The sequence below is a fragment of the Chiloscyllium plagiosum genome, unplaced genomic scaffold (assembly GCF_037043375.1).
Source record: "Chiloscyllium plagiosum isolate Xiang-an unplaced genomic scaffold, Cpla_swu_hap1 HiC_scaffold_15, whole genome shotgun sequence".
Classification (NCBI taxonomy): Eukaryota; Metazoa; Chordata; class Chondrichthyes; order Orectolobiformes; family Hemiscylliidae; genus Chiloscyllium; species Chiloscyllium plagiosum.
Window position 1 is genome coordinate 71,694,736 of NW_028270153.1, and position 12,715 is coordinate 71,707,450.

The 12,715-nt window shown below is 47.4% G+C and overlaps 1 pseudogene; it reads right to left on the reverse strand.

The window, feature by feature from the left end:
* Nucleotides 1-11,525: 11,525 nt before the first annotated feature.
* LOC122540787 (5S ribosomal RNA) lies at nt 11,526-11,644 on the reverse strand (annotated as a pseudogene).
* Between the last annotated feature and the right edge of the window lie 1,071 nt (nt 11,645-12,715).

A 12,715-nucleotide genomic window follows, 5' to 3' on the forward strand; every position in this document is an offset into this window, starting at 1 on the left:
GAGACTTAGATATGATGCAGAGCTGGGCTGAGGAGTGGCAGATGGAGTTCAATCCTGCCAAGTGTGAGGTTGTCCATTTTGGAAAGACAAATAAGAATGCGGAATATAGGGTTAACGGTAGGGTTCTTAGTGAGGTGGAGGAACAGAGGGATCTTGGGGTCTATGTTCATAGATCTTTGAAAGTTGCCACCCAGGTGGATAGAGCTTGTAAGAAGGCCTATGGAGTATTATCGTTCATTAGCAGAGGGATTGAACTCAAGAGTTGTGAAGTGATGTTGCAACTGTACAGGACTTTGGTAAGGCCACATTTGGAGTACTGTGTGCAATTCTGGTCGCCTCACTTTAGGAAAGATGTGGAAGCTTTGGAGAGGGTGCAGAGAAGATTTACCAGGATGTTGCCTGGAATGGAGAATAGGTCGTACGAGGATAGGTTGAGAGTGCTAGGCCTTTTCTCGTTGGAACGGCGAAGGATGAGGGGTGACTTGATAAAGGTTTATAAGATGATCAGAGGAATAGATAGAGTAGACAGTCAGAAACTTTTTCCCCGGATGCAACAGAGTGTTACAAGGGGACATAAATTTAAGGTGAAGGGTGGAAGGTATAGGGGAGATATCAGGGGTGGGTTCTTTACCCAGAGAGTGGTGGGGGCATGGAATGCGCTGTCTGTGGGAGTGGTAGAGTCAGAATCTTTGGTGACCTTTAAGCGGCAATTGGATAGGTACAAGGATGGGTGCTTAAGCTAGGACAAATGTTCGGCACAACATCGTGGGCCGAAGGGCCTGTTCTGTGCTGTATTGTTCTATATAAAAAAAAGGTAGGGTGGGAAGAGGTGTAATCCAGTCAGCTGTGGGAGTCGGTGGGTTTGTAAAAAATGTCAGTGTCACGTTGGTCGTCACTAATGGAGATGGAGAAGTCCAGTAAGGGGAGGAAGGTGTCAGAGATGGTCCAGGTAAATTTAAGGTCAGGGTGGGATGTGTTGGTGAAGTTGATGAATTGCTCAACCTCCTCGCGGGAGCAAGAGGTGGCGCCAATGCAGTCATCAATGTAGCGGAGGAAGAGGTGGGGAGTGGTGCCGGTGTAATTATGGAAGATCAACTGCTCTACGTAGCCAACAAAGAGACAGGCATAGCTGGGGCCCATACGTGTGCCCATGGCTACCCCTTTGGTCTGGAGGAAGTGGGAGGATTCAAAGCAGAAATTGTTAAGGGTGAGGACCAGTTTGGCCAAACGAATGAGAGTGTCGGAGGAAGGGTACTGTTGGGGATGTCTGGAGATGCATTGGAGGGCATCTTCAACCACAGGGGAAGGGAAATTGTGGTCTCTAAAGAAGGAGGCCATCTGGTGTGTTCTGTGGTGGAACTGGTCCGCCTAGGAGCAGATACAGCGGAGGCGGAGGAATTGGGAATACGGGATGGCATTTTTGCAAGAGATAGGGTGGGAAGAGGTGTAATCCAGTCAGCTGTGGGAGTCGGTGGGTTTGTAAAAAATGTCAGTGTCACGTTGGTCGTCACTAATGGAGATGGAGAAGTCCAGGAAGGGGAGGAAGGTGTCAGAGATGGTCCAGGTAAATTTAAGGTCAGGGTGGAATGTGTTGGTGAAGTTGATGAACTGCTCAACCCCCTCGCGGGAGCACGAGGTGGCGCCGATGCAGTCATCAATGTAGTGGAGGAAGAGGTGGGGAGTGGTGCTGGTTTAATTACGGAAGATGGAACATTCTACATAGCTGACATAGCTAGGGCCCATACGTGTGCCCATGGCTACCCCATTGGTCTGGAGGAAGTGGAAGGAGTCAAAGGAGAAATTGTTAAAGGTGAGCACCAGTTCAATCAAACGAATGAGAGTGTCAGTGGAAGGGTACTGTTGGGGACGTCGGGAGAGGAAGAAACAGAGGGCTTGGAGGCACTGGTCATGGTGGGAGGAGGTGTCGAGGGATCGGATGTCCATGGTGAAGATGAGGCGTTAGGGACTGGGGTACAGTGCAGTAGGAGGCCATTCAGCCCTTTGTGTGTGCAAGAGCAGTCGGCCTTATAATCTATTGTAAAACCAATGAACATTTGTTAACACCTGCTCTGAGAGGAACAGAATTAACATTTCAGCTTTCATTAGAGCTTTTAAAAGTTGGAGATGTGACAGGTTTAAGCAAGGAAAGGGGAAGTAGGAAAGATAAAACATACGGTTTTTTTGAGGGCGAAAACTGGAGAGATTGAATGGTAGGAGAGATGATGGTGGAGGCAAAAAAGGGGATGGTAATAAGGGAGATCGCAAGAGATAGGTCTAGAGAAGAGGGATATCAGAAGAGCACAAGGGAATGCACGTAGTTCCTGGGGCAAACAGCACTGTCAGCATATTATGGTCTGAATGCTTCCTACTATGATAACCCCAGGGACATACTCCATGTACAGTGTGTTATTGTTTAGACAGAGGTTTATTGACAACACTAACTATTTACAGTGTTTTAAGATCTCAGACTTACACACAGTGTAAGTCTGAGATCAGAAGCAACTCGTTCCAACTTTTCTGCATTAGCTGTGTGGCATGGCATGTGACAAGTTGTCAAATGTTAAATATCTTGTTAAATTATGGCTTAATTGTCCTCATTAATATTCAGCTCTCTATCTTATCAGGACGGTCACTCCTGTAGCTCCACAGTCCAGGATGTGGCTCATAGTCAGTCCTGTGGCCCCACAGTCCGGGGAGTGGTTCACGGTCAGTCCTGTGGTTCCACAGTCCGGGGAGTGGCTCACGGTCAGTCCTGTGGCCCCACGGTCCGGGGAGTGGCTCACGGTCAGTCCTGTGGCCCCACGGTCCGGGGAGTGGCTCACGGTCAGTCCTTTGGCCCCAAAGTCCGGGGAGTGGCTCACGGTCAGTCCTGTGGCCCCACGGTCCGGGGAGTGGCTCACGGTCAGTCCTTTGGCCCCAAAGTCCGGGGAGTGGCTCATGATCAGTCCTGTGGCCCCACGGTCCGGGGAGTGGCTCACGGTCAGTCCTGTGGCCCCACAGTCCGGGGAGTGGCTCACGGTCAGTCCTGTGGCCCCACGGTCCGGGGAGTGGCTCACGGTCAGTCCTGTGGCCCCACGGTCCGGGGAGTGGCTCACGGTCAGTCCTTTGGCCCCAAAGTCCGGGGAGTGGCTCATGATCAGTCCTGTGGCCCCACGGTCCGGGGAGTGGCTCACGGTCAGTCCTGTGGCCCCACGGTCCGGGGAGTGGCTCACGGTCAGTCCTGTGGCCCCACGGTCCGGGGAGTGGCTCACGGTCAGTCCTGTGGCCCCAAAGTCCGGGAAGTGGCTCACGGTCAGTCCTGTGGTTCCACAGTCCGGAGAGTGGCTCATGATCAGTCCTTTGGCCCCACAGTCCGGGGAGTGGCTCACGGTCAGTCCTGTGGCCCCACGGTCCGGGGAGTGGCTCACGGTCAGTCCTGTGGCCCCACGGTCCGGGGAGTGGCTCACGGTCAGTCCTGTGGCCCCAAAGTCCGGGGAGTGGCTCACGGTCAGTCCTGTGGTTCCACAGTCCGGAGAGTGGCTCATGATCAGTCCTTTGGCCTCAAAGTCCGGGGAGTGGGTCACGGTCAGTCCTTTGGCCCCACAGTCTGGGGAGTGGCTCACGGTCAGTCCTGTGGCCCCACAGTCCGGGGAGTGGCTCACGGTCAGTCCTGTGGCCCCACAGTCTGGGGAGTGGCTCACGGTCAGTCCTGTGGCTCCACAGTCCGGGGAGTGGCTCACGGTCAGTCCTGTGGCTCCACAGTCTGGGGAGTGACTCAGGGTCAGTCCTGTGGCTCCACAGTCCGGGGAGTGGCTCACGGTCAGTCCTGTGGCTCCACAGTCCGGGGAGTGGCTCACGGTCAGTCCTGTGGCCCCACAGTCCGGGGAGTGGCTCACGGTCAGTCCTGTGGCTCCACAGTCCGGGGAGTGGCTCACGGTCAGCCCTGTGCCCCCACAGTCCGGGGAGTGGCTCACGGTCAGTCCTTTGGCCCCACAGTCCGGGGTGTGGCTCACGGTCAGTCCTGTGGCTCCAAAGAGGCAAGTCCTGGGAGCAGAGTTAATGCAGTCAGGGCTCTGAGGACTTGTCATATGAGGCCTTCCAATGAAATTGCTCGAAGAGATGGGTCAAGGTCAGTCCATTGGGTCTGTCCAAGGATAAAGTGGGTGGGGCCAAAGACAGCCTTAGCCATGTGTCGCCAGGTCTGTCTTTGAGAGTGGAGGCCTCAGGCTGGGGGGTGGGGGGTGGGGAGGGGATGGGGTTTGGGGTGGGAATGACAATTGTGAAGGGGAGAGGAGCAACAGCATCTGAAAGGTGTCACCTGTGATAGCATGGATTGGGGGAGGGCAGAGTTTGTCCCAAGCTAGGGGCACACTGACCTTTGAGGGGGGAGCAGTATGTCACGCTGGCTGACATGGTCACCTCATGTGCCTGGGTTTGTTGGGAGATGGGAGCCAAGGTGCAGAAAGGAGCAGGTAGACAGATTGGCTGGGCCTGGGCGGTATCTAGCTGATGGGGTGAACGTGGAGAGATATCAGGAAGGTGATCGAGATGTTCTCGGGCCTTGCCCACACATTCAGAAGCCTGTTGCTGATGTGCACTCACTGTCACCTTCCATCGAGCTGGGAATGGAGAGTACACAATGGGGCAAGAAAATGGCCGTAAGCACAGCCACATTGGGTGGGGTGAGGGTCTCAAGCTGTGAGGGAGGGGGCTGTAGCACCATTCAATATGAGGGTCTTCAACATCACACACAGAACCATGTACTGGTCAGAACAAGATCCACAGGATCCCTCACCCCTGACCACCCACATGTATTTCCCCCTCTGTACTGCACTCCTCCCTGCCCCAGACACTGCTGAACAAGTCATTCACACCAATTTTCTTTGTACCAGGTATGATTCCAACCAGTGGAAAGTTTGCCCCTTGATGCTCATTAATTCTGGTTTTGCTACGGCTCCTCGATGCCATACTTGGTCAAATGCAGCCTTAATGTCAAGGGCTGTCACTCTCACCTCCCCTGAGTTCAGTAACTCAAGTCTTTAGTGTTCTTGCTGGAATGTTGTCAGGGCCCACAGCCTTTGCAGTACCCAGTGTCCCTAACCATTTCTTGTAATACTGGGGGCTACAGAAGGAGGCCAAGATGGAACATCCACTTGGCACTGATGATTGCTGTGATGTGCTGGGCTCTTCCATCATTGAGGATGGGGTTATTTGTGGAGCCTCCATCTCCTGTTATTTGTTTAATTGTCCACCACCATTCATAATTGGATGTGGCAGGACTGCGGAGCTTAGATCTGATCCATTGGTTATGGGATCACTTCGCTTTGTCTGTCACTTGCAGTGCGAGGTCTCCACCAGTTACCTGAGAATTGCAGAGACATACATTCAGAGTCGAGAGTGTGGTGCTGGGAAAGTACAGCAGGTCAGGCAGCATCCAAGGATCCAGCCTGGTGGGAAACTGCCCATGTTAGGTTCGAAAGGCGAGTGAAGAAAGCAGTAGTGATATCACAGGAAATCTGTAATCATTGGTGAATAAGTAACTGCTACTTGGAGCGGTCTTTAAATTGCTGTAAACTATGAAGATGTGTTATTTTAAAGAATATCTATATTTGGATGTAATTGACAAACATTGAGAATAATGAAAAGTCAGGGCCAGTATATTGAAGTAATCTTAACAATCCAAAGTAAAGTTAACAGAAGAGAAATGATTTTAAGATATGGCAGCTCAGCTTGGTTGAGTAGAATGTATATGGCTTGTAATATGTGGAAAGGAGAAAGTGAGGACTGCAGATGCTGGAGATCAGAGCTGAAAATGTGTTGCTGGAAAAGCGCAGCAGGTCAGGCAGCATCCAAGGAGCAGGAGAATCGACGTTTCGGGCATGAGCCCGAAGAAGGGCTCATGCCCGAAACGTCGATTCTCCTGCTCCTTGGATGCTGCCTGACCTGTAGCGCTTTTCCAGCAACACATTTTCAGCTCTAATATGTGGAAAGTCACGGATCCTATCAGTTTCCAAGGTGACCGGGAAATACTGTCAGGAAATTAGATTGTTATCTGTGAAAGAATCTGCAGGGGAGAAGGCTTGAGTGTAGTGCTATGGAGAGCTGATCTAGACAGGCTAAATGGCCTCCTACACTGTAATAATCCCAAGTTTTTTTTTATCCCAGACCCCTACTGTGCAATATTCTCCACACCACAATGAGGACATTAAGAGTATTACGATCCACAGCAGCCTCTTCCTACCCCATCACCGTCTTCATTTGCTCCTTTCTCTATCATGTTTATCCCATTTTTTTGTCGTGGCTTCTTGTTGTAGTAAATTCCACATCCTCACCACACTCTCTCATCTGATTATAAAGATTTCAGTCAACAGTCTTTGTGCTGGCTATGACTGAGGCAATGCTTTATTCAGCTTCCTTTCTGCCTGGAATAATCCTAGTCTTCCTAATGACTTGATTCTCCCCGATGCCATCGAATTTAGCTTCACCCTCTTCCCTTTCTGATCGCAGTTCAGTGAGCTGTCTGCTTATTTTATTATGTCAATCCTTCAAAACGCTTGCTGTGTTGCCAAAATAAAGCTTCGTACACAGACATTTTATTAGCGTTTTGAGTGTCAGGTTTCAGGGTAATTAACACACTTAGAGTCTTGTTAAAATCCATTCTCTGTGAAGGAGATGTGACATTAAAACTGCAACTTGTTAGCATTGCTGCCTCACAGCGCCAGAGACCCGGGTTCAATTCCCGCCTCAGGCGACTGACTGTGTGGAGTTTGCACATTCTCCCGTGTCTGCGTGGGTTTCCTCCGGGTGCTCCGGTTTCCTCCCACAGTCCAAAAATGTGGGTAAATAGGGGAATGGGTCTGGTTGGGTCGCGCTTTGGCGGGTCGGTGTGGACTTGTTGGGCCGAAGGGCCTGTTTCCACACTGTAAGTAATCTAATATAATCTAATCTAATCTTTCCACACAACAAGCAGGTAGACATAGATCTCTACACCCTCAGCTGGTTAAAGCCAGTGATACTGAAATAAGGCTTTTAAAAAAAGTTTGGACATGTGAATAATGAGATTAGAGGTCAGCCCAGTATCTTCAAGGCAGGCATGATTTCCCATTCTCTCTGTGAATGATTATGGATAGATGGAGGGTTCAACTTTCTCCTGCACAGATCATCATTCCTTGATGCAAACTTTAGTTTTGCTTTATTCTTTCATGGAATGGAGGTGTCACTAGTACTGCCAGCACTTATTGCCTGTATTTGCCCTTGAATCGAGTGACTTGTTCAGTAATTTCCAAGGACAATTAAGAGCTGACCACACTGCTGTGGATCTGGAGTCACATCATTACACCTTGATTGCCTTCTTTTTCCAGTCAAGGTGACCTCTGGTAGGTACTGAAATAAGAGTGAGCTGAAAGATGGCAGAGGGTAGTGGTTGATGGGAAATATTCATCCTGGAGTTCAGTTACTAGTGGTATAATGCAAGGATGTGTTTTGAGTCCACTGCTGTTTGTCATTTTTATAAATGACTTGGATGAGTACGTAGAAGGATGGATTAGTAAATATGTCAATAGAGTTGTGGATAGTGATGAAGGATGTTGTAGGTTACAGAGGTACATAGATAAGCTGCAGAGCTGAGCTGAGAGGTGGCAAATAGAGTTTAATGCAGCAAAGTGTAAGGTGATTCACTTCAGAAGGACTAACAGGAATGCAGAGTACTGGTTGATGGTAAAATTCTTGGTACAAAGAACAAAGAACAAAAAACCTTATATCACATGAACTTTGGCACTCCAAGCTTGTGCTGATCCAGATCCTCTATCTGAATCTGCCACCTATTTTCTAAGGATCTGTATTTCTCTGCTCCCTGCCCATTCATGTATCTGTCTAGATACATCTTAAATGACGCTATTATTCCCACTCCTACCACCTCCACTGGCAATGTGATCCAGGCACCCACCATCCTCTGCATAAAGAACTTTCCACATATATCTCCCCAAAACTTTTCCCCTCTCACTTTGACTCGTGACCCCTGGTAATTGAGACCCCACTCTGGGAAAAAGATTCTTGCTATCCATCCTGTCTATACCTCTCATGATTTTGTAGGCCTTAATCAGGTCCCCTCTCAGATTAGGAAATAATCTGAGAGGGGACCTGAAAATAATCCTAATCTACTCAACTTCTCTTCATAGCTGGTGCCCTCCATACCAGGCAACATATTGGTGAACCTCCTCTGCACCCTCTCCAATCCATCCACATCCTTTTGGTCATGTAGCGACCAGAACTGTACGCAGTATTCCAGTTGTGGCTGAATCAAGTCTTACACAACTGTAACATGACCTGCCAACTCAATATCCTGTCCGATGAAGGAAAGCATGCCATATGCCTTCTTGATCACTCTACTGACTTACGTTGCCACCTTCAGGGAACAATGGACCTGAACACCCAAATCCTTGTATGTCAATTTTCTGCAGGACATTCCATTTACAGTATAGTTCACTCTTGAGTTGCATCTTCCAAAATGCATCAGTTCGCATTTGTCCCGATTGAACTCCATCTGACATTTCTCTGCCCAAGTCTCCAATTGATCGAGATTCTTCTGTATTCTCTGACAGTCCCCTTCACTATTTGTTACTCCACCAATCTTCATGTCATCTGCAAACTTGCTAATCAGGCCATCGATACCTCCAAATCATTTATATATATTGCAAACAACAGTGGTCCCAGCATGGATCCCTGTGAGACACCACTGGTCAGAGGTCTCCATTTTGAGAAGCTCCTTTCCACTACTACTCTCTGTCTCCTGTTACCCAACCAGTTCTCTATCCATCTAGCTGGACTCCATGCAACTAGGTCAACCACTAGAGTAATCAAACCTCTATCCCTAACCTCAACATCTGTCATATCCCTCTCCTCAGTCAATACTGATGCAAAGTACTCATTAAGAATATCACCCAATTGCTCTGACTCCATGCATAACTTTCCTCCTTTGTCCTTGATTGGGCCAACCCTTTGTCTCGTTACCCTCCTGCTCCTTATATATGAATAAAAGACTTTGGGATTTTCCTTAGCCCTGTTTGCTGAAGATATCTCATGACTCCTTTTAGCCCTCTTAATTCCTCGTTTCAGATTGGTCCTACATTCCCAATGTTCTTAATGAGTACTTTGCATCAGTATTCACCGAGGAGAGGGACATGATAGATGTTGAGGTTAGGGATAGATTTTTAATGAGGTGGAAGTGAGGACTGCAGATGCTGGAGATCAGAGTCAAGATTAGAGTGGTAATGGAAAAGCACAGCAGGTCAGGCAGCATCTGAGGAGCAGGAAAATCAAATTTTCGGGCAAAATCCCTCATTCCTGATGAAGGGTTTTTGCCTGAAACTTCGATTTTCCTGCTCCAGGGATGCTGCCTGTTCTGCTGGGCTTTTCCAGCACCACTCTGATCTTGACATAGATCTTCTTTAATTACTCTAGGTCAAGTTGACATAAGGAAGGAGGAAGTGTTGTGTATTCTAAAAGGCATTAAGGTAAACAAGTACCCAGGTCCAAAAGGGATCAATCCCAGGTTACTGAGGGAAGTGGGAGAGGAAATAGCTGGGGCTTTAAATGATATCTTTGTAGCATCCTTAAACACTGGGGAGGTCTCAGAGGATTGGAGAATTGCTAAGGTTGTCCCTTTGCTTAAGAAGAGTAGCAGGGATAATCCAGGTAATTATAGACCTGTAAGAGCCTGATGTTAGTGGTAGGGAAGCTGCAGGAGAAGATACTGAAGGATAGGATCATTTGAAAGAAAATGGTCTTATAAGTGATAGGAGACATGGTTTTGTGCAAGGAAGATCATGTCCTGCAAACCTAATAAAATTCTTTGAAGAGGTGGCAAAGTTGATTGATGGGGGAAGGGCTCTGGATGTCATATACATGGACTTTAGTAAGGCATTTGATAAGGTTCCCCATGGTAGCCTGATGGTGAATGTGAAGTCGCATGAGGTCCAGGGTGTACTAGCTAATTGGATAGAGAACTGGCTGGGCAACAGGAGACAGAGAGTAGTGGTGGGAGGGAGTTTCTCAAAATGGAGAACTGGGACCAGTGGTGTTCCACAGGGATCTGTACTGTTGTTTTTGAGATATATAAATGATTTGGAGGAAGATATCAGTTAACTGATTAGCAAGTATGCAGATGGCACTAAGATTGGAGGAGTAGCAAATAGTGAAAGGGACTGTCAGAGAATATGGAAAAGTACAGATAGATTGGAGAAATGGACAGAGAGATGGCAAATGGAGTTCAATCTGGGCAAATATGAGGTGATGCATTACACACGCACACACACACTCACACACACACACTTCTGCAGACACACACACAAACAAACACACTCCTACAGGCACACACACACACACTCTTCTGCAGACCCTCCCACACATATACTCCCACACTCACACACGCACTTTCTCAAAGACCTATAACCCTTTACACTCACACTTACAAACATACACACACTCTCTCACAGACACTCATAAGTCCCATCCCCAAACACACACACACACACATATACACACACACATTTGTGGGGTGAATTTGTACTTGCAGAATTACATTTTACTTTGCTCAAAAACCGTGTGAATCCATGTAAGATTCTGTAAATCCGTATTTTAGATTAGAATCAGTCTGACCATTGTGGCACAGACAGTCTTACACTGGGCACTTCACACCTTCAATACATTATCTGGGCTGACAGGACACCAATTGTTAAAGTTCACTTGAGAGTGTAACTTTTAAAAACGTTCTGCGATTTGCATATGAAAGAACTGAAACCAACATGGTCATTCTAAAAGATGAGAGACTTACCAAACAATCCAGGTCTTTTTCAATATATAATTTCAGTTACATCACACTGTAAACTTTTGCTATAAATTCTGTGTCTTATGATCTTATACTCTACAACTACTTGATGAAGGAGCAGTGCTCCGAAAGTAAACCTGTTGGACTATAATCTGATGTTGTGGGATTTTTAACTAAATGAGCCAGCAATTCTCCACTATTCCTCACAATTCACGATCCTTCCAAGTTTTGTATCATCTACAACTTCTGAAATTGTGTCCTGCAGCAAAGACAAAAGTGGAACTAGTCCAGGCAGGGACAGGAGGATTTATAATGGGAAATTGCAGGCAAGTTAAATAATGACATTGTGTCAGTCTGTACAGTGAGAGGTACAAAATATTACCAAAAATAATAAAGATTAGATTACTTACAGTGTGGAAACAGGCCCTTCGGCCAAACAAGTCCACACCGATCTGTCGAAGCGCAACCCACCCAAACCCATTCCCCTACACTCACCCCTGCCCCTATCACTACGGGCAATTTAGCATGGCCAATTCACCTAACCTGCACATTTCTGGACTTGTGGTAGGAAACCTGAGCACCCGGAGGAAACCCACGCAGACACGGGGAGAATGTGCAAACTCCACACAGTCAGTCGCCTGAGGCAGGAATTGAACCCAGGGATCTCTGGCATTGTGAGTCAGCAGTGCTAACCACTGTGCCACCGTGCTGCCCATTTTAAAGCCTACTGCACCTGGCATTCCCAGGCAGTCTCCCATCCAAGTACTAACTAGGCCTGAGTCTGCTTAGCTTCTGAGATCAGACAAGATCAGGCGTTTTCAGACTAGTATGGCCGTAGGGTCTGAGGGTCTGGTGAGAATGAGGGATTGAAAGAAATTATATTTGTATCAAAAATAGTAGGATTGGAAGCTGACAAATCCTGGGCCCAAAATGTCTACATCCCACAGCGTTAAGTCGAAATTGGCAACTATCTTTCAAAATTCTACTGATTTGAGAAAATTACAGGAGAGTGCAAGGTTTCAAATGGAATCCCACTATTTAACAAAGAAGAGAGAGAGAACACACCTTACGTTAGTCATAGGGAAAATATTGTAATCTAATCAAAAGGATATGTTAACCAGACACTTAGAATTATGCAGAGTTAACACGGAGTTATGCAAAGAAAATTATATTTGACAAGTGTGTTGGAGTTTTATGAGGTTGTTATTGGTAGAGCTGAAAAATGTGTTGCTGGAAAAGCGCAGTAGGTCAGGCAGCATCCAAGGAGCAGGAGAATCGATGTTTCAGGCATAAGCCCTTCTTCCAGCTTTTCCAGCAACACATTTTTCAGCTCTGATCTCCAGCATCTGCAGTCCTCACTTTCTCCCTGTTATTGGTAGAGTCAATACAGGGGAATTAGTAGTGTTATGTATTTGGATTTTCTGAAGGTTTTTGTAGGGTTCCACACAGGAGATAAGTAAAAGCAAATTAAAAAACATGGATTGGGTTGCGATCTGCAAACTAACTGTTCATTGGTCTTTCTAAATCACAATGCACATTAGAAACAGCAAAGAATCCAGAGCTGAACCCTGTGGTGCACTCCTGGCCACAGTCTTCCAGTCACAACTCACCGCTCTTTCACCTTCGCCCTCTGCCTCGGGCCGCTAAGCCGATTTTGGATCCAATTGTCCTGAATTCCATGCGCTGTTAGCTCCTTAACCTCAGTCTGCTGAGTTAGACATTGTCAAAAGTTTTACTGAAGACTACATCAACTACACTACACTCGTCGACACATCTAGTCACCTCCTCAAAAGTGGCAATCAAATTTGTTAGACATAATGTCCCCTTGACAATCCATGATGACTATCCTTGATTAATCCTTGCCTCTTCAAATGGGGATTTCATTCTGTTGCTCATAATTATTTCCAATAG